Raw genomic sequence first — 18894 nt, 5'->3', positions numbered from 1 at the left:
AGTGCCACACTTTCAAACCATCATCTCATGAGAATTCCCTCACTATCATGAGAACAGCATGGGGGAAACTGCCCCCATAATCTGGTCACCTCCCACCAGGTCCCTCACTCAACATGTGGGAATTACAATTTGAGATGAGATTTGGGGCTGGGCGTGGTGGCTCACACCTGCAGTCCCAGCACTTTGGGAGGCTGAGGTGGGTGGATCACCTGAGGTCAGGAGTTCGAGGCCAGCCTGGCCAACATGGTGAAACCCTGTCTCTACTAAAAATACAAAAATTAGCCAGGAGTGGCGGCAGGTGCCTGTAATCCCAGCTACTCAAGAGGCTGAGACAAGAGAATCCCTTGAACCTGGGAGGCGGAGGTTGCAGTGAGCAGAGATCATGCCACTGCACCTCAGCCTGGGTGACAAGAGTGAAACTCCGTCTCAAAAAAAAAAAAAAAAAAAAAGAGAGAGATGAGATTTGGATGGGTACACAGAGCCAAACCATATCAACACCCTTCCCACACACACTCCATACTGTGTACACCCCACATATACAGCCCATATCCCACACACATACCACACACACACACCCCTTCCTCAGCAATACCAGTTTCAACCAGGTGCCATGGTGAGAGCTACCAGACTAATTAAGGTTTCCTAGTGCCCCCCTTGTATACATAACTGAGGGTGGCACACCATAGACGCAGGCACTGAGGCAGCGGTGGCAGCAATGGGGTGGCGATTAGGAAGAAAAAGCCTCCAAATCCTGCCATGAGGACCACTGGTTCCCAGACCTGCCTGCCTGGCACACTCATGTACGAGTGTGAGATCCGCAGGTCCCACCCAGACTTTCAGAATATCTGAAGGTGAGTCCTGGAAGTCCATGCTTCGTGAGCACCCCAAGTGGCGCTGATGCCCAGTTCAGCCTGGCCTCTCGCATGGAGCAGCTGCCAGCTCCTAAAGCTGGCCATCTATTTCTCCTGAGTGTCCCAGCCCTTAGCGCTAAATGGTCTCTCCCAGGACCTAGTGTCAATTGCTCCTGAAAACAGAAATGAGCCTTCTCCAAAGATTTATGGGGCTCCTGACAGACTGGGCTGCCAAGTCCCTGGAAAGGCTGGTGTGGGTGGTGGCATCCTCCCCACCCCGCCGGACAGCTGTGGTGGGCAGGATTCCTGGAGCAGGCATGCCCGCTGGGGCTGGGGCTCCCGCCTGCAGATGCCCATGTTTATCCAGGGTGGGCTGGAGGGACCTGGACGCTGAGCCTAGTTCTCAGGAATTTAGACAGCTGTCCCTGGACAGCCACCAAGTTGCTGCCTTCCAGACTGAGATGGAGTGCTGGGCACGTGGCAGTGGCATGGATGCTACAGGTAAGTGACTTGGTCTTCCCGGTGTTCCCTGCCAAACTAGCATCTGTCACCTTGTATTATTGTCATCTTCCATTTACGTTCCTGCTTTGTGATTCTTTTTTAAATAAAAAAAGGCAAGGGAAGCAATCTGTGGCAAGGATCCAAGCTTCTCTTAATTGCAAATTCCCTTAAGTACCACTTCCCTGGAGCTGCAGGCCCTGCCTGCTAGTCAGGACTACTTCAGCATGGCTGATTTTTAATAGGCATGCGGTAATTTCGAGCCTCTTCTAACTTTCCCTTTTGTTCGTCGGAAAATCTTGGCGTGTCCTCATCTCAAATTATTAGAATGAACCCACCCCTTACTTTCATCTTTATATTAAAAGGAAAGAAAGAGAAATGGCCAAAGAGAAAAGGGGACAGAGTGAGAGAGAGAGAGAAGATGAGGGAGGGAGGGAGAGGGAAAGAGTGATTGAAATTGAATGCTATGGTATTAGCATTCACAAGTAGAGCTGATATTGCAGGAGTAGGACTGTGCGAGTTGATCAAATATCGAAATACATATGGACTCACCTCCATAACGTCCCCAACTCCGTCTGCCCAGCCCCTCTGCTGAGACCCCATAGAGCTGGAAAGGTAGACACTAAAGGATTTAACGTGGCATATCAGGGGGTTTTTCAGAACTATGCTGGGTCCTAAGGCATTTGTTCTGCTTGGTTGGTGCCTTTGCCTTAGAAAATGTTAAATGTTCTGAATATCACCTTGGGCCAAAGCATGGAGAAAAACGGAGGAGGAGGTTGCTTTTCGTTTGCAGGAAGATGGAAAGAGGGAAAAAATACATAACTGGATGTGGAAATCAGTAGACAGCATCTCAGTGTGGCAGGTCAAGTATGGTTTGTGCAACTCAGTTTCTGCCTTTGTAAAATGGGCCTGCTTGTATCTGCTGTAAAAGTGCTTTGAAGCAATGCAATTGTATTAGCAAAGGTCCCAGCCAGCCATCAGAGCCTTGCGGCTTCACCCTAAGAGACGTCTTGAGGTGGGTCCGGCTCCCAGGAGAGCAGGGTTGGCCCCAGGTGGCGCTGCCATTGCCTCTTGCAGTCAAGAGAGGTCATGTAAGAGCAGGAGAGGCAGCCCAGAGAAAGTCTGGGGAGAGTTAATAGCAGAAATTGCTGGACTGATGCAAAATACACTTGCTAAATTGCCCTGGTGCCCAAGGAAACAGTTGCACAGTAATATGAAGGGAAGTGAAGGCCAGGAGATGGGAATTGGTCTGGACACTTCATTCTTCCCTGACTCAATAGAACCTCTCTGCTGTGATTGCCAGACCAGTGACCTGGTTTGTTGGAGCCAGCAAGGCCACCAGGGGCCTGAGAGGGGGCTCTGGGCTCTCTGGAGGAACCAGGCCTGCTGTCTGCCAGAGAGGCATGGCCGGTGCAGCGGATGGAGTCACAGAGGGTCAGAAAGAAATGTCCCCAGATTTCATCCAGCTCTGTCACCAGCTTCTGGTTAGCTTTGGGCAGGTCCCACAACCTCGCTAGGCTCTTGTTTCCTTGACTCAAAATGGAAAAAACAACATCGACTCTTTGGGAGAATGGAATGAAAAGCGGATGGGAGAGTGTGCTGGGAAGGGTAATTTGATTTGCAGAGATAACGAAGTTATTTTCATTACAGACCATGCTGCCCATGATCTTTCTTCATCTTTCTCCCTCACCAGACAGTGAGAGGCTTCTTGAGGGCAGGGACTTTCCTGCTGGTCTCTGTGTGCTCAGTGGCCAGCACAGAGTGTGCTACTCTCCAATACTGGTTGATCTGCATGCCCTAAGGCTGCTCCCTGCCAGCCCATCACAGGATCACCTGATCCCCAAAGGTGGGAATGCACTGCAAGTTGCCCTTTGGGCCCTTGTTACTGGGCACCCCTTTCCCCTTTTACTACCTCCAAGGAAAAAGTGGCACCCTTGAAGGGGAAAGATTAGGGGACTGGGCTGTGTCTGGGCAGCCGCGGTGTCCCTGCAGCTTGTATCCTATGTGAACAGTGTCCCTGGAGTTGTGCAACCAGCATGTCTGGCAGCCCAGTTTTGGGTGGAGTAGAGAAGACGTGGAGACTATGGTGAGAGAAGCTCACCCACAAAACACTTTGGGCTTATAGTCCTACCACCTGGTGACCACTCGGGCCAGGGGAGTCAGGGCCCTGGAGGCTGGCTGGACTGTTACCATTGCTGGAGGAAGAGGATGAAGAGATTTTATTCCCGCCACAATTTTCCCCCCACACACAAACCCATTTAAAGCTTAGTTTCCATGGCTCAAACCAACTTGGAAGTTCCACATAAAACTCAGTGACACTTAATATATCTCCCCATTTCCTAAGGCTGTCTACAAATCATCCCTGTTAGAGAATGGAAATTGGAACCAGACACAATTGGGACCGCTGCTTTGAAACTGCATACTGTCAACCTCAGTTGAGTCCCAGTTGCCTAATTGTAAAATGGGGTCACTCTACCCACAACACAGGGTTGTAAGGAGTAGAGGAAATAGAGTCTGGCCAGGTACAGTTAAAGCATGCCCGTAGTCCCAGCATGTGGGAGGCTGAGGCGGGAGGATGGTTTGAGCCCAGGAGTTCAAGACCAACCTGGGCAACATAACAAGACACTGTATCTACAAGAAAAAAAAAAAAAGAATTAGCAGAGTGTGGTGGCAAGCACCTGTAGTCCCAGCCACCTGGGAGGCTCATGTAGGAGGATCCCTTGACTCTAAGAGTTCGAGGCTATAGTGAGCCATGATTGCATCACTGCACTCCAGCCTGGGCAGAAAAGTGAGACCCTGTCTCTAAGGAGAAATTCAAATTCAAATTTAAAACTTTTAAATTAAAAAAAGAGATAAAGAGTCTACACATCGCCCAGCCAGTAGTAAGAGCTCAGTCAATGCAGTTTTTCTTTTCTCTGTCTGCCCCACCTTGAGGCCACTAATCCCATTAGCCTGGGCATTCCATGCAGGTAACAATACCCATCTCCTAGGGCTGTCATGGGGACTAAAGGAGACACTGGCACATGCCAGGCGCATAGCAGGCAGGAGGCAATTTGAGGTTTTCTCCTCCTGTGTACTCTGTCTCCCCATTTGTTCCCTTCCAGCTCAAACATCCTTTGATTCTGGAGATGGCATTCTGGTTAATTGGGGTTCTTCGATATGTAATCCATCTGCATAAGTTTCTGAAAAGGAACCAAGTTCTGCCCCAGGCCCAAGGAGCACTGGTTCCATCTGCTGACACTGGCTTCTCCCCGCTCCCCGTTCTGCCTCAGCAATGCCTGACCTTGCGCTTCCCCAGCATCTATCTCCTTAGGGGCCTCAGAACCCCATCCCCGCCAATAATCCTGGCTCTTGGCTGCCCTGTGCCAAAGGCAGATGGTGTTGAGTAATGGGGCTTCTCCCTCGGTTGGATGGGCCAGCGTCAGCAGAGCTGACTTCAGCATCAGGCTGGCATGAGGCTTTTGGAGCTTAGCACTTTCTCTTCTTCACGATCTGGGTGGGGAAGCGGGAGGGAAGCAGAGATGGCAGTTCTGGAATCTTTCCTGAAGCCCGGGTATTTGTGAAGATATGGCATCCTGAGCCTCCAACTTCCCTGCCACTGAGCTTCTCCGAAGACATCTCTCTTTGTTTGCCTGTATTTCACTCTGGCGGTGTCTAAGAGGCTTCCTCCATTTGCTTTTTTATATTCATTTGAAATGACTCCTCCAATATTTAATCTTTATCAGAACCCAGAAGCCTGGTATTTATTTTGCAGGTCAGTTGCTCATCCATTTTCCTTGAGGTCTCTGGCAGGAGGCTGGAGAGCCGGATGCCCCCGGGGGGTGCTGCCATCAACATTAGTCCTGGTGACAAGAGGACAAATCAAAGCCCTGCAGGCTACCGGGGAGAAGATAAATCTGGCAAAAGGCTAATGAGTGAACTGTGGCTGCAGCAAGAGATGGCCTCCAAGACTTTCCAGGCCTTCTAGTTGCAGGGAGGGGGTCATCTTCTGGGGACTGGAGTGAGCGGGCATATGGTTGGCACAAGTTGGGTTTTTCCAGATTGCAGCAGCTGGGCACTGGAGTTTAGACTTCTGGGCGGTGGGGAAGGAACAGGGAAGGAGATCTCCACCTCTCAAAACATACAGCTTTTATCTGCCATGCATGAAAAGCCCAGCAGTTCACCTACACGGCAGCAGGAAGGATTTGGGGTAGACAGCTGAAGGAATTTTCAGACAGTAGGCCTTGACCAGATATTTATGGAAAGCTGTGCAAGAGCTTTTCTTTGTAGACCCAGGGATAGTTTAGAATGCACACTCACTCGCATGTTTAGGCAGGGGAATAGTCATCTGTTTTATCTCCAAATATGTATCAAACACTGATTTTCTGCTGGGCATGGTACCAGGCTCTTAGAATTTAAAGGTGATCCCTGTTTTCAAGGAACTTTACAGAGGGACACCAAAGAACCAGGATGACAAATAGGTTTTAACCTCCTAGTCAATTCCATTTGATTGGAAGTAGCCTCTTGGAGCCTTGTGTTAAAAACAAAACACAAAACAGAGAGCTTCAATTAGGCTTAGGAAGAAAGTGTAGAACTTGTTTCCTGATGCGTGCATTGGTACAGCTTACGTAGTGGTATCTGCTAGCCAACCCTGCCAAGGAAATGGAGCATATTTAATTCAGCAAAGATGTTTTGAACATCTTTGACATGTGCCCCGTTCTGTGCTAGGAACTTGGGTATAGTGGTGAATGTAAGTCTGTTAGCAGAGTCCACTCAAATTGGGGAAATACAGGAAACCATGATAAAACACTCTTTTCAGTGTTTGTCTACAATTAGGGAGCTGGAGGAGCTCATGGAAAAAAGAGGAAGGGTGGGCTGGAGTTCCAGGGAGGCTTTGTGGAGTGGAGAGGGAGAAGAGGAACCGAACAAAGAAAAGCAACAGTCCACCTGGAACATCAGCATTCCACCATCAAAAGCTGTTCTTGAAGAGCAGGTAAGAAAGGAGGAACCAAGGAGGACAGCAAAGCCCAAGTGAGCTGGTTTGTTTTTTCTTCCTTTTAGCTTCCTCTGCCCCTTCTCTCAGAAGCTTCTCAGGTCGAGGCGGGGCAGGGGAGTCGTACTGCAGTGTTTCCAGTCTGCCTGGGCTGGTGCATTTCAAAGCGCTGCCTGGATGGAGAAGCTGTTCCTGGGAAGCAGTGTTGACCCTGCTCTTGCGGGCATGTGATGAATATTTCATAGCCCAGATCTAATCCCGTCCAAGCTTCCCTCTCCTTCCCCTGTCCAGCACCCCTCTCCTCATGTCCCCCACCTCCACCCCAGCCCCAGTCCCCCATCATTCCCAAGTCAGGAAATTCAGTCAAAACATTTATCAGAAATCAGTATGAACCAGCCAAGCGCTGTGAAGAGCTAATCTGTGCAGAGCTAATAAGAATGAACAAAGTCACCACAGACTCTGCCATGGGCATCGCTGATAAGGATTTGTCAGAAGAATTGCAGGTAAGATCGGAACAGCCCGGGGAAGTAGAATGCAAATGCCTCGCTTCCCATCAGCTCTACTGGTGCCCACTCTGGGCAGACTGGAGACTCAGAACAGAATCAGAAATGCACCCAGGAGTGGGGCCAGCAGGGGGGCCAGCTGGGAAGCAGGATCGTGCAGAAACATGCAACAAAATCAGCCGGGCCAGCAAGCAGCAGTTGATGGGAAGGCGGGAGCCTGGTGGGGAGCAGAGGATGGGAAAAGATGAGAAAGCAGGCTAGGGAAGAATTCCTTTTCTCTACATTCTAGCAGAGCAGACACGGTATGTGGGCTATGATGCAGGAAGTGCTGAATTGGGTAGAGGAAATAATATTCCAAACAACTGGAAGCTGCTGAAAACTGGAAGAGGATTTGGGAGTTGCCCACCTGGAAACATGAAAGATGGTCTTAGAGCAGTAGAGCAGTGGTCAGAGTGAGGCTTTGCAGCCAGACACACACAGGGTTGAATCCCAATGCTATCGGTTTCTAGCTGTTGAGACCTTGAGAAAGCTCCTTGACTTCCCCAAGCCTCAGTTTTCTCATCTGCACTACTTCGCAGACCTGCTTATGTGGGTTACATCCAGTAGCATTCATAGCGGGTGCATGACACTGTGCCTGGCGCACAGTAAGGCTAAACAAAGTTAGCTATTATTCGGTTGTGAATTTTATGAGCAGTTTTGCCTAAAGACAATCTGTAATCTAATGATCTAACTCAGATGCCAGCAAACTTTTTCTGCAAAAGGCCAGATAGTAAATAGCTTAGGCTTTGCAGGTCGTATGGTCTCAGTCACAACTACTGAACTCTCCTGTAGTATCACCAAGGAGCCACAGATGGAATGAATATGGCTGTGTTCCAATAAAACTTATAAGAACAGGGGGTGGTCTGGATTTGGTCTTTGGGGTTGTAGTTGCCCACACCTAGTGTAATTGGTCTGCAAACTGTTTGAGCCTATGTATCTTATGGGAACTTCAAAGGGAGGCCAAAGGGCAGGCTGCCTTTGAGCCAACAGGCTTCCCGCAGAGGCTGAAGTCACCTGGAGGAGTGAGACCCCACAGTTTGCAGAGGCTGTGCTAAAGGTATGGGCTGGGGGTGCACATTCTAATAGATCTCTGAGAAGATTTCCCTATAAATGAGACATTACTGCCGTGACTGCGTTATATGTTTCCCCTCTATGCATCTTCACTGAAAAGTTTATTGTGGGCCTGATGCATTTTTACTGCATCTCCTAAAAGTAGACACATTTTCATCTTTTTCTTGAAATACATATCATTAAATCTCTCTACCAATTCCTTCTGGCTTATTGGACTTGGGAGCAAGCTGTGAAGGATGATTTGTTTTCAGGCCACAAAGCCACCCCCAAGACAGGCCTTTGTCACAACCCTCCAGCCACAGGGGAGAGTGGAGGCAGGGAGGGTGGGAGGCTTTGGTGTGGGGTGCAAATGAGGTTTTCGAATAACGTTGGTTTCCTATTCCCTCACATGTTTTAAAATCTGATAGTTTTCTCAAGTGCTGAACTTGCCACTCTCCCAGTGCAATAATATTTTCATGCATGTGCGTGTGGCTTTACAGCTCAGAAAATGCTTTCAATATATGTGTATATATAAAACCTCTCTCTCCACCGCCACTCTTCGAACAAGTGGGAAGATAGGGAAGATCATTCCTGTTCCACAGAAGGGATAACAGAGTTGCAGAAGGGCTGGCTTCTCTAGAAGTTCAGGACCAGAGGAGCCAATGAGGAGCAGTGCAGCACACTCAGTAGTGCCCTTTCAAAGGACTCAGGTCCTAGCCTTTGCAGCCTGGGAAAGTGACCTTATTTGGGAAAAGGGACTCTGCTGTTGTGATTGAGTTAAGGACCTTCAGGTGAGGAGCATCATCTAGGTTGAACCTTCGATGCCACCACATTCAGATGGGGGGAATCATCCAGGTGAACCCTCAATGTCATCATACTCAGAGTGTCCTTAGAAAAGAGAGGCAGAGGGAGATCACACACACACTGCACAGACAGACATACACACACATGAGAAGGTGAGGTGAGGACAGAGCAGGGAGAGATGCGAAGATGCTGGCCTTGAAGATTAGAATGAAGCAGCCACCAGCCAATGAATCACAGAAGCCCCCAGATGCTGCAGGGAGCAAAGCACAAGTTCTCCCCTACAGCCTTGGGAGGGCATGTGGCCCCGCTGATACCTGGGATTTCAGCCTAAGATTGGTTTCAAACTTCAGTCCTCCAGAGTCGTAGGAGAATACATTTCTATTGTTGTAAGTCACCCAGTTGGTGGTCCTTTGTCACCACAGCCACAGAAACTCACACAGGTAGTGGAGCAGGAGCTGGGAAGTAAGCCCATGTGTATGGGGAGGCAAGCTCAGATCCCCACCCCCAAAACTCACCAAGCTACCAGCCTGGGGAAGGGCCTCTGCCTCCAAGGAGGATCAGGTTGGCGGGGATGTTCCTGGCTTCAGCCAACCATTTGGTATTGACTGAGCCCTCAGTATGGTGTTTGAAGCGGTGGACTTAGGGGAGAATTAGAAGCTGGATCCATACCCTCAAGAGGCTCACAGGCTGGCTGTGACTCAGTTAGCAAGTGGAACAGTGCAGTGTGTGATGAAGTGCCTGCCTGCAAGATGTGCACCATAATTCCTGAGTTTGTCCGTCTTCTAGCACAGACTGCAGCATGCTCTGGCTTCTCTGCAGGTGGCCCAGGGAGAGGACCTAACTGCAGACATAATGTATTCCCCAAGTGCCTCTGAGCCCCTGCCTTTTATGCGTACTATTAGTGTGAAAGTACTCTATAACTCCGCCACTTTCCTCCTGTCCTGAGAATGAAAGTGGCCATGCCCAGGCAGGACCAGTGACTGAGTGCCAGGATGTCCAGACTTCCTGGGCTGGGATTTTCCACTGGAGGAGAAGGGAGAATGACATTAGATGTGATCTCGAGAAGGGTGGGGCAGGGGGTGCAAATACAGAGGAGAGTGAAAATAAATTAAAATGGAATTTATTTCTCATGTCTAATAGAGATTTTCTCTCTGTGTCTTTTTAATTTTTTTTGAAAGAACATTTGGCATATGTAATAAGATACTGCCTGAAGCCACTCCAAGGAATTGGAACCTAACTAAAAAAATGGGGTGAGGGGCTCAGCTTCATTTGAATTTCCTCCCAGAGCTAGCAGCCTTCCCAGTGTCTCAGGGAGGGGCTTGGGCTCACACATCTGGAGGCCACTCTGATGTCCATACTGATGACAGCCCAGTTAGGAGGGCCTCACCCTCTGGCCCACCTCTGGGAAAGTGGGCATAACTTGAGGTTGAACCCAAAATGTCAATATCCTAATTGGCATCTTATTAATACAAGCAGAGAAGCCCATTGTTAAAGAAGAGAGATCTCCCAATCCCCCACCAATTAATCTTTAGCTACAGGCAGCTCTCGTGCTCACCATATCAATGGGGGCTTGGGCTCCAGAGTGTGATGGGGAACAGGAAACAGGGACAGCATCACCAATATGGCTGTGGAATCTCTGGGCTGGAGAATCTCATCCTCATGGAGTCCATGCTTTGGCCACCCTGGGGTGGGAGGGGCCCATGGTGAATGCAGGGGAGAAGGTTCAGGAAGAGGAAGGAGCACCTGCCACCAGGCCATCCTGTGGGCAGACAGGGAAGGCTGCTGTGGAGGAGAGGACATGGGGGTGGAGGGCTGTGGTGGTGGACATCTGCTGGGTTATTTTTGTAGGGTGGGATCTACAGCATCTGAGCTGCCCAGTGTGTATGGGGATTCCCCCATCATTTGAGTCTTGGTGGGAGGCAGAGCATGATTTTCCTCTAAAGGAACAGGAAATTCCAGCTACTGTTTTCCAAGCATGGATGGCACATGCCCCAGGCTAGGCCAGTCTGACCTTCCACTCTAAGCTGACCCACTCAGGAGGCAAAGCAGCAGGGACCAGGGAGAGTTTTCTCTGATGCTGGTGGTTGGGGGAGCCTCATCCCTGTGATGGGTGCTGGCAAGGCTGGTGGCACCATCTGAAGGGGGCAGGTGTAATGTTCACTCCTGGCCTCATAGGCTCTCTTCATTTCCGCCTGTTTTCCAAGTCTGGATTTGCTGATTACCTTCCACATAACTGGGGACCACCGGACGCTTTTTTTTTTTTTTGAGACAGAGTTTCACTCTTGTTGCTCAGGCTGGAGTGCAATGGCATGATCTCGGCTCACTGCAACCTCTGCCTCCCAGGTTCAAGCAATTCTCCTGCCTCAGCCTCCTGAGTAGCTGGGATTACAGGCATGTGCCACCACGCCTGGCTAATTTTGTATTTTTAGTAGAGATGGGGTTTCACCATGTTGGTCGGTCTGGGTCTCAAACTCCCACCCTCAGGTCATCCACCCGCCTCAGCCTCCCAAAGTGCTGGGATTACAGGCATGAGCCAATTTGCCCGGCCACCTTTTAAATAAATTCATTTTCTGCTTAGATCTGCCAGAGTTGGTTTCTATTGCGAACACACCTGACTTAAACAACATGTTTTACCAGACAGAACAGGAGGCAAAGGAAGGAAATTCGTATTTCCGGAGAGCCTGGTGTGAGCTAGGCTCAGAAATTGTGCCATTTGATACTCACAAGATCTGTAAATGATTCCCGTCACTTTGCAGTTAAGGGAGCTTCGGGCTCAGAGTGCTGGCTGGTCTGTAAGTGGCAGGTGGCCGCGCTCTGCGTCTGGAGTCTTGCACTGCACCACGCTGCTCCAGTTGCTCTGGCGAAGCAGAATAGGTTTCGTCTTGTGGAGCACCTCCTTCTCCAGATCATCTCCACTCATCTTTTAAGGCTTGACGTACAATTTTCCCAGGAAGTTCTCCAAGATCCTGCACCCCCAGGGCTAAGTTTATGCCCCCTCTTCTCTACTCTTATGGTGTGGAGATCTCTTCTGAGCAGAAGTCTTTCCTAGTGCCGATCCTGTTCTTCCAACATCCTGGTTGTCATCTTCTTTTCCAGAGACTCTAAGTTAATTGAGGCCAAGAATGAGGCTTTTGTCTCATGGGGTCTTATAACTTTAGCATCTAACACAATGCCTCATGCTTCTTGGTGCTCAATAAATGCTTAGCAAATGAAATTAATAATGATTCAAGTCTTGGCAATACAGATGAAGTGGAATATTTGTTTGTCACTACAAAAGGGACCGTCTTATCCAAAAAAGAAGATCACCTTTGTGTGTGTGTGTGTGTGTGTGTGTGTGTGTGTGTGTGTGTGTGTTTGAGATGGAGTCTCATCCTGTCACCCAGGTTGGAGTGCAGTGGTGTGATCTCGGCTCACTGCAATCTCTGCCTCCCTGGTTCAAGTGATTCTCCTCCCTCAGCCTCCCGAGTAGCTGGGATTACAGGTATGCACCATCATGTCTTGCTAAATTTTTGTATTTTTAGTAGAGACGGGGTTTTGCTTGTTGCCCAGGCTGGTCTCCGAGCTCCTGGGCTCAAGTGATCCACCCGCCTCAGCCTCCCAAAGTGCTGGGATAACAGGTGTGAGCCACCGTGCCCAGCCACCTTTGTTTTTAAATGATAAACCTAGAGCCAGTTTATTGGTCAGGATTCTCCAGAGAAACAGAACCAATAAGATTATCTATCTATCTATCTATCTATCTATCTATCTATCTATCTATCTATATCTGTCACTGTATCTATCTAATCTGTCACTCTGTCGTCTATCTATATCTGTCACTGTATCTATCTAATCTGTCTGTCGTCTATCTATATCTGTCACTGTATCTATCTAATCTGTCATTCTATCATCTATCTATCTATCTATCTATCTATCTAATCTGTCACTCTATCTGTCTAGCTACCTACCTCCCTATCTATGAGGAGAATTATTATGGGAATCACAATTATGAAGGCCGAGAAGTACCACAATCTGCTGTCTGTGAGCTGGAGAACCAGGAAAGTCAGTGGTATAATTCCCTCTGTGTCCAAAGGCTCAAGAAGCAGGAGCATTGTTGTTCAAGGGCAGGAGAGGGTGGCTGTCCATGCTCAAGCAGGGAGAGCAAATTAGCCCTTTCTCTGCCTTTGTGTTCAATTCACACCATCAACCAGTTGGATGACACCCACTCACATTGGTGAAGGCAATCTTCTTACTCAGTCTACTGATTCAAATGCTAATATCTTTCAGAAATACCCTCATAGACACACCCAGAAATAGTGTTTTACCAGATAGCTGAGCATTCCTTAGCCCAGTCAAGTAGATACATAAAATTAACCATCACAGGCAGGAATGGAAGGGCATGTACAGACTGCTGTCATAATTAGGCTGGAAAAGTTCAGGGTTGAATTCAAGGCTTGGGGACTGCTATGCTTCTTTTGGCCTTATGGGTGGTCATTAGCTAAGACTTCTTGAGGGGTAAGGTAATGATGGCAGCTAGGCCTGCCCTGTCTCCACCTCTCCCAGTTAGCATTGCGGTGGGTTCTGACACTTGGCTTACATGATGGTAAATCTCTGTAATGCACCACACTGGAATCTTCTGAAAATGGCCCAGCTGCATGAACTTTTCTGGAAAACTAGTTTTAAGAAAGATTCTAGGGTATTGCCACATAGATAGTGGCAATATCTGTGGGTGAAGGGTTAAGGTTAGGGGCCTAAGGGATGGTGAGGGTGGTTGGGGTGCTTCACACTCTCTCAACCTCTTTCCGAACGTCAGCACTGGGCTGTCCCAGCAAAACGCTGACTGCAAGAGGAATCTTGCCTGTAGGTGGTGCTGCCTCCACCACTTCACTACAGGAGGCCATGTTTGTATTCAGAACAACTTTGATCAGGTGAGTGCTCCAGAAACATGACTCAAGAGACCATCCCAGACCACCTGTTCTGCATTGAGAGGTGGTCTTGGGAGGCAGCTCTTGTCTGAAAGAACTTCCCTCCATTTCATTACAGAATTCCACTCAACATGGCCTGAGGTCCCCCACCTGCCTGAGCTCTGCTGACTGAGGGGGAGAAGACTGTCCTTGGATTGTTCTCATCACTAAACAATTTCCAGCCAGCTAAGCGGGAGCCTCAGAACCACATGAAGTGTTGTCTGGAGAAATCTTGCCCAGATATAACATTGAGACAACATTTAAAACCTCATTTAAGTGAACACAAAGAGAGGGCTCCTGGGTAAAAGAGACTTAATTAATCTCGTTTCTGTGTAGATACTTTTAATTAAATGTAACTCCCCATTCCTTCCAAGTAGATTGGAAGGGCTGGGCAGTCTTGCTACTTGGTGGAGCTGAGTTGGGAGGGGCCGGCAGGTGGGCTGAGGCAATTAGAGATGCTGGAAATGCACAGCCAGCCCAGGGCTGGAAACCTGGGATGTGGACCTGCCTCCCAACTCCCTCCATCCCCCAAGCCAAAATGTACCTCTAACCATAGGTTCTGCCTTCATAATCATCTCTTGAATGCCTCGTTTCTCTTCAACGCACAACCTTAGTTTGAGTTCAGGCCCTCAACATCTGTCTCCTGGATTAAGACGTTGATCCCTGACTTGTTCTCCCACTCTCCAGTCTCAATCCCTTTCAGTTCATTCTAGTTCATCCAGCCAAATGACTTCTTAAAACACTACTTTCATTCCCCTGATCAAGAATTCAAAATAGCTTTCAATTTTCTGATTAAATGCAAGTTTTTCCCCTTGGCATGGCCAGAGTATGGTATCTCAGAAGACTAGTCAAGATTAGGAGTGGCTATAGTGCCTGGAGAAGAAGGTGAGATTGGGTGGATCCAATAAGAAGTCTCCCCAGGGGGAAACTAGACCAGAGTCAGGCAGGCTGTACAACAAGTTGCTTTGAAGAGTCTAGGTATAGAGGAGGAATTTGGATTTTTGACAGTGGACTCTGAGAAGACTAGAAGAGAGGCAGTTTCAATTGAAGGAGAAACCTAGAGGAATTCCATGAGCTGATGAGAGGTAAGCCACAGGGAATATTTATAGAGTAATCTGCTGCCCTGGGCAGAGAAGAGGGAGTGTTTAAATAAACCATGGATAGAATTACATATGGCCATAGATTGAATCACACTATTTATGTGACAAAGATTGGTTGTTGACCAATACCAGGGTTTCTCCTCTTAGTCCTGTCACACAAACTACATTCACTTCACTCTTCCCTTTCTGATAGATGGGGCCATTTAACTGAGTTTTGGCAAATATAGGTGAAAGGGATGCATGCCAAAATCCCCTAAGAGGTCTTCTATGTTATCTCTTTTTGCTCAGTACCTGGCTGGAGTGGATCTAGTGGAGGATCTAAAGGATGATAAAGACATTAGATAGATGGATCCACAGGTTCTGAATGACTCTGTAGAGCACAGCCTTTCTTCCCAACCCCACCACCATATTGGATTGTGACATGATTGAGAAATAAACACGTACTGTGTCAAGCCACTAAGATTTTGGGATTGTTTGAGACAGAAGTTAGCCTGTCATGACTAATATAATAGGCATCCTGTCATGAGGACCCCTAGGAGAAAAAGAAGCAGGTAGACCTGGACCACACTCAGCCCCTATAGTGAAGGCATGTGAAGGTTCCTCCAGGTTAAGGCCACTTCTAGTCCTACCAATATCTCTTGATCCTTCTTTCCTCTTCTTCTGTAACCCCAAGGAGATCCCGATGACTTAGAAGAAGAAACCTAGGCAGACCTTGCCTCAAGGGGAAGGGTTGGAATATTGTATTATTTATATTTCTGCTTCAACACTGATGCAAAACTAAGGCTTACAACAACAAGCATTTATATTTCTCATTCACAAATCTGTGTGTCGACTGGGCTGGCAGCTCTGCTTTAGGTTGAGAATTGTGTTCAAATGTACTCCATGTGCTGCTGATTCTGGGGTCAGGAGCCTCAGAGCAGGCTTCAGAAGCACACACCACCCAGCCAAGCCACACAAGCACATTGGAGCTTCTGCTCATGGTGCATCCACTAACACTGCATTTATCAAAGCAAGTGACAAGCCCAAAGTCAATAGGGTGGAGATATTTCCTCTGCATACTAGGAGCCATGGCAGGGTAAGAAGGAAGGGAGAACTGTGGAAAATCATATAATATGCCACAGGTACCATCTTTAATAAGACAACTACTTGCCTAAAAGCCAATGCCCTGGGCCCCTGTAGGCCTATGTTTGTTTGAATGGTGTCAGAGGCTTCATAAAGCTTCTAGGATTGGCCAGGCTGTTTTAGATAATGGAAAGGGAGAACTGGGAATAAAAAATCTCATTTCTTGTCCAGCTGCTAAGTGGCCTTTGGCAAGTCACTTCTCTCTGGGCCTCAATTTAATTATCTGGGACATGAGAGAGATGGACAGGAAGATTTCCAGTGTCCTTTTAAACTCACACCTCTGAAGACTCTAAGAAAGCCAGTCTTCATGATCCTAATCCAAGATCTTTGAGAGGCTGTTGTCTTCAAGCCAGTGGTGCATGCCCTGCCCCAGCAGAGAAGTCTGGGAGGAGGTGGTGTCTGCAGAGCCCTCCCCAAAGGGGAAGTGGGGAGGAGAAGGCTGAGAGAAGGCCCAAGTATATTTCTCTGTGCACTTCTAAAAGCCCTTAGATCAGGCTGCTCAGGGCCTGATAATTTTTCCATTAAGAGGAAATAATTTTCTGGGTCTGTTTTGGTTGTATTTATCTGGAGTTGACAGCATCAGCCGCTGCAGCCGTGACATGCCGCCTGTCTCCCAGACCAGCATGTACTTGTGGGGACAGAAAGGGGCAGAGGTCTCAGTGTCTCCCGGACTGGACGAAGGGGAAAGAGAGCTACAGCATGACCCTGGTATACATCTCATGTGACCCAGCTGTGACCTCAGGTACCTCCCACTCCATTTTCTTCCCTAAAAAAGAAATGTAAACAATAACCCAACCGTGAAACCCACCACTGTGCTATCTCCACCCCAGCCCCCACCTTCTGCCTATCGCTTCTTCTAAGCCAGCTTGACAATAACCATTCATCACGAGAAAGAAAACAAAGTACGGAGAAACAAAAACCAATCTAAGGCTGCAAATTTACGTCAAACTTTGAAAAATGGACTGTGAGATGGTTGTGAAGTGAGCTCTTTCTGCTTTCCAGAACAGATGGGGCTGGGCACCTCCTGTTGCAAACCCACATGGCCCCGAGTTCAACCTGGAGGTGACTACAGCCCACGGAACAGAACTGACTTTCAGAGGTGACATTGGGATAGAGTCCTCTGGGAATTGTGGGATACAGGAAGGGGATAGAGTCCTCTGGGAATTGTGGCAAAGGAGAGCCACCTCTTGTGTTGGGAGTACACCTGCCTTGGGTGAAGTTCTGAGTGGACCTTGGCCTGGGACAAGGTGACACTGGCTCCATCCCATCCTCTGGATTCTGCCTGCTTTGGAGCTGGGGTATAAGATCCTGGCAGGTCTAACTTCAGGTGAGGCTGGGGAAGGAGGAAATCACAGATATCTAGTCCTCATGCTTGTGTGTCTACAGAACTTTACTGATCTCACAGTGTTTTCATAGCATGTTCTCATCACTTTAGGCAAGCCTAAGTTAAAGGCAGAGCAGCTTATCCCATTGCACAGTAGAGGAAAGTGAGGTGCTAAGCTAGTCTGTAACTCACCCAAAATCATGCAGCTTGTGAGTGATAAGGTTGGACTTGAACCTACGTCCTCCTAGCTCTGGAGCCAAGGATCTTCTCCCTTTTCAGGGCACTTGGAACTGGATCACAGCATCATTAAATGCATTCATTTCCCAGAGGGGCATCTCAAGACCAGAGAGGAGAGCTGACTTCCACAGGGCTATATGGCCACACGGGTGGTAGATTACAGTCAAGACGCAGGGTCTCCTGATCCCCGAGCCAGGGGTAAGTGCCATGCTGGCAAAGTCCCAGGGAAGGAAGACCAGGAATCCTACAGCTGAGTTTCCCTGGGAAGGGGCTGGGGTGGCGACTGGTGGGGGCCAGGTGGGATGTTTTGCTCGTGGGCTTTGCTGGGGATGTGGTACCTGTTTGTCCCTTAGACTGGTCCTGATGCAGCCTTAGAGTGACTGACAACTAGGAGGGATGACAATTGGCCCACAGCTAATAGTGTGTGGAGAGGGGTTGTTTCTGCCTCATCGGACCCATTTCTTCCTTCCCTTCTCCTCCTTGTGGAATCTCATCCCTCTTTCTGCTCTGCCTCTCCAAGCTGGTCACCTAGTGCCCTTGGCCTGTCCCCAGATGCTCAGGACCCCCTAACACCCTGGCCCATGTCTTATCTCCTGAGGAGATCCAGACACTGTGGGTGTCCCCCACCCCTCGCTGTTCACCCGCAGACTTCCCTCTCTCACCATCCGTTTCCTTAGGGCCCACACTCCGTAAGAAGATCCCACTAATCTGACAGGCTTAGGGAGGGTGCTCTGCCCAGGTTCCAATCCTGGTTCCACTGCATATGAGCCCTGTATCTCCGAGCAAGTTAATTAACCTCTCTTAGCTTCAGTTTCCTTATCTGAGAAGTGAGGATAATAATACTTACCTCATAGGGTTATTGGGAGCTTTAAATGAATTTATTTAAAGAACTTAGCACAATGCCTGAAGCATAATAAACTTTCAATAAATGTTAGTTATTTTTAGTTTTTAAACCTATTCATGCTCCTGTCTCAGTGGAGGCTAATGACTCACTTCAGCAAGAAAATAGATGTGTTTTTACAGAGATCTAATTGAGGAAAAGCCTTAAAGGTATGGAGACTTTAGTCCCTGAGTCACACATTTAGGGAGGACCCCCTAGAGTGGTGGGGGTGTCTCTCTGACCTCCTCAGAGAACATTCAGGCTCCAGGTGTGGGTCATGAGTTGGAAATTTGGATCTGTTAAGATTTCATGTGAACTGGAGCCGGGCGTGTTGGCTCATGCTTGTAATCCCAGCACTTTGGGAGGCAGAGACAGGTGGATCGCTTGAGGTCAGGAGTTTGAGAGCAGCCTGGCCAACATGGTGAAAACCCATTTCTACTAAAAACAAAAAATTCGACGGGCGTGGTGGTGCGTGCCTGTAATCTCAGTTACTCAGGAGGCTGAGGCAGGAGAATCTCTTGAACCTGGGAGGCAGAGGTTGCAGTGAGCTGAGATTGCGCCACTGCACTCCCGC

Source organism: Pan troglodytes, chromosome 9 (genome assembly GCF_028858775.2).
Source record: "Pan troglodytes isolate AG18354 chromosome 9, NHGRI_mPanTro3-v2.0_pri, whole genome shotgun sequence".
Lineage (NCBI taxonomy): Eukaryota > Metazoa > Chordata > Mammalia > Primates > Hominidae > Pan > Pan troglodytes.
The sequence above is the reverse complement of the archived record's forward strand: the minus strand, read 5'-3'. Positions refer to the sequence as shown.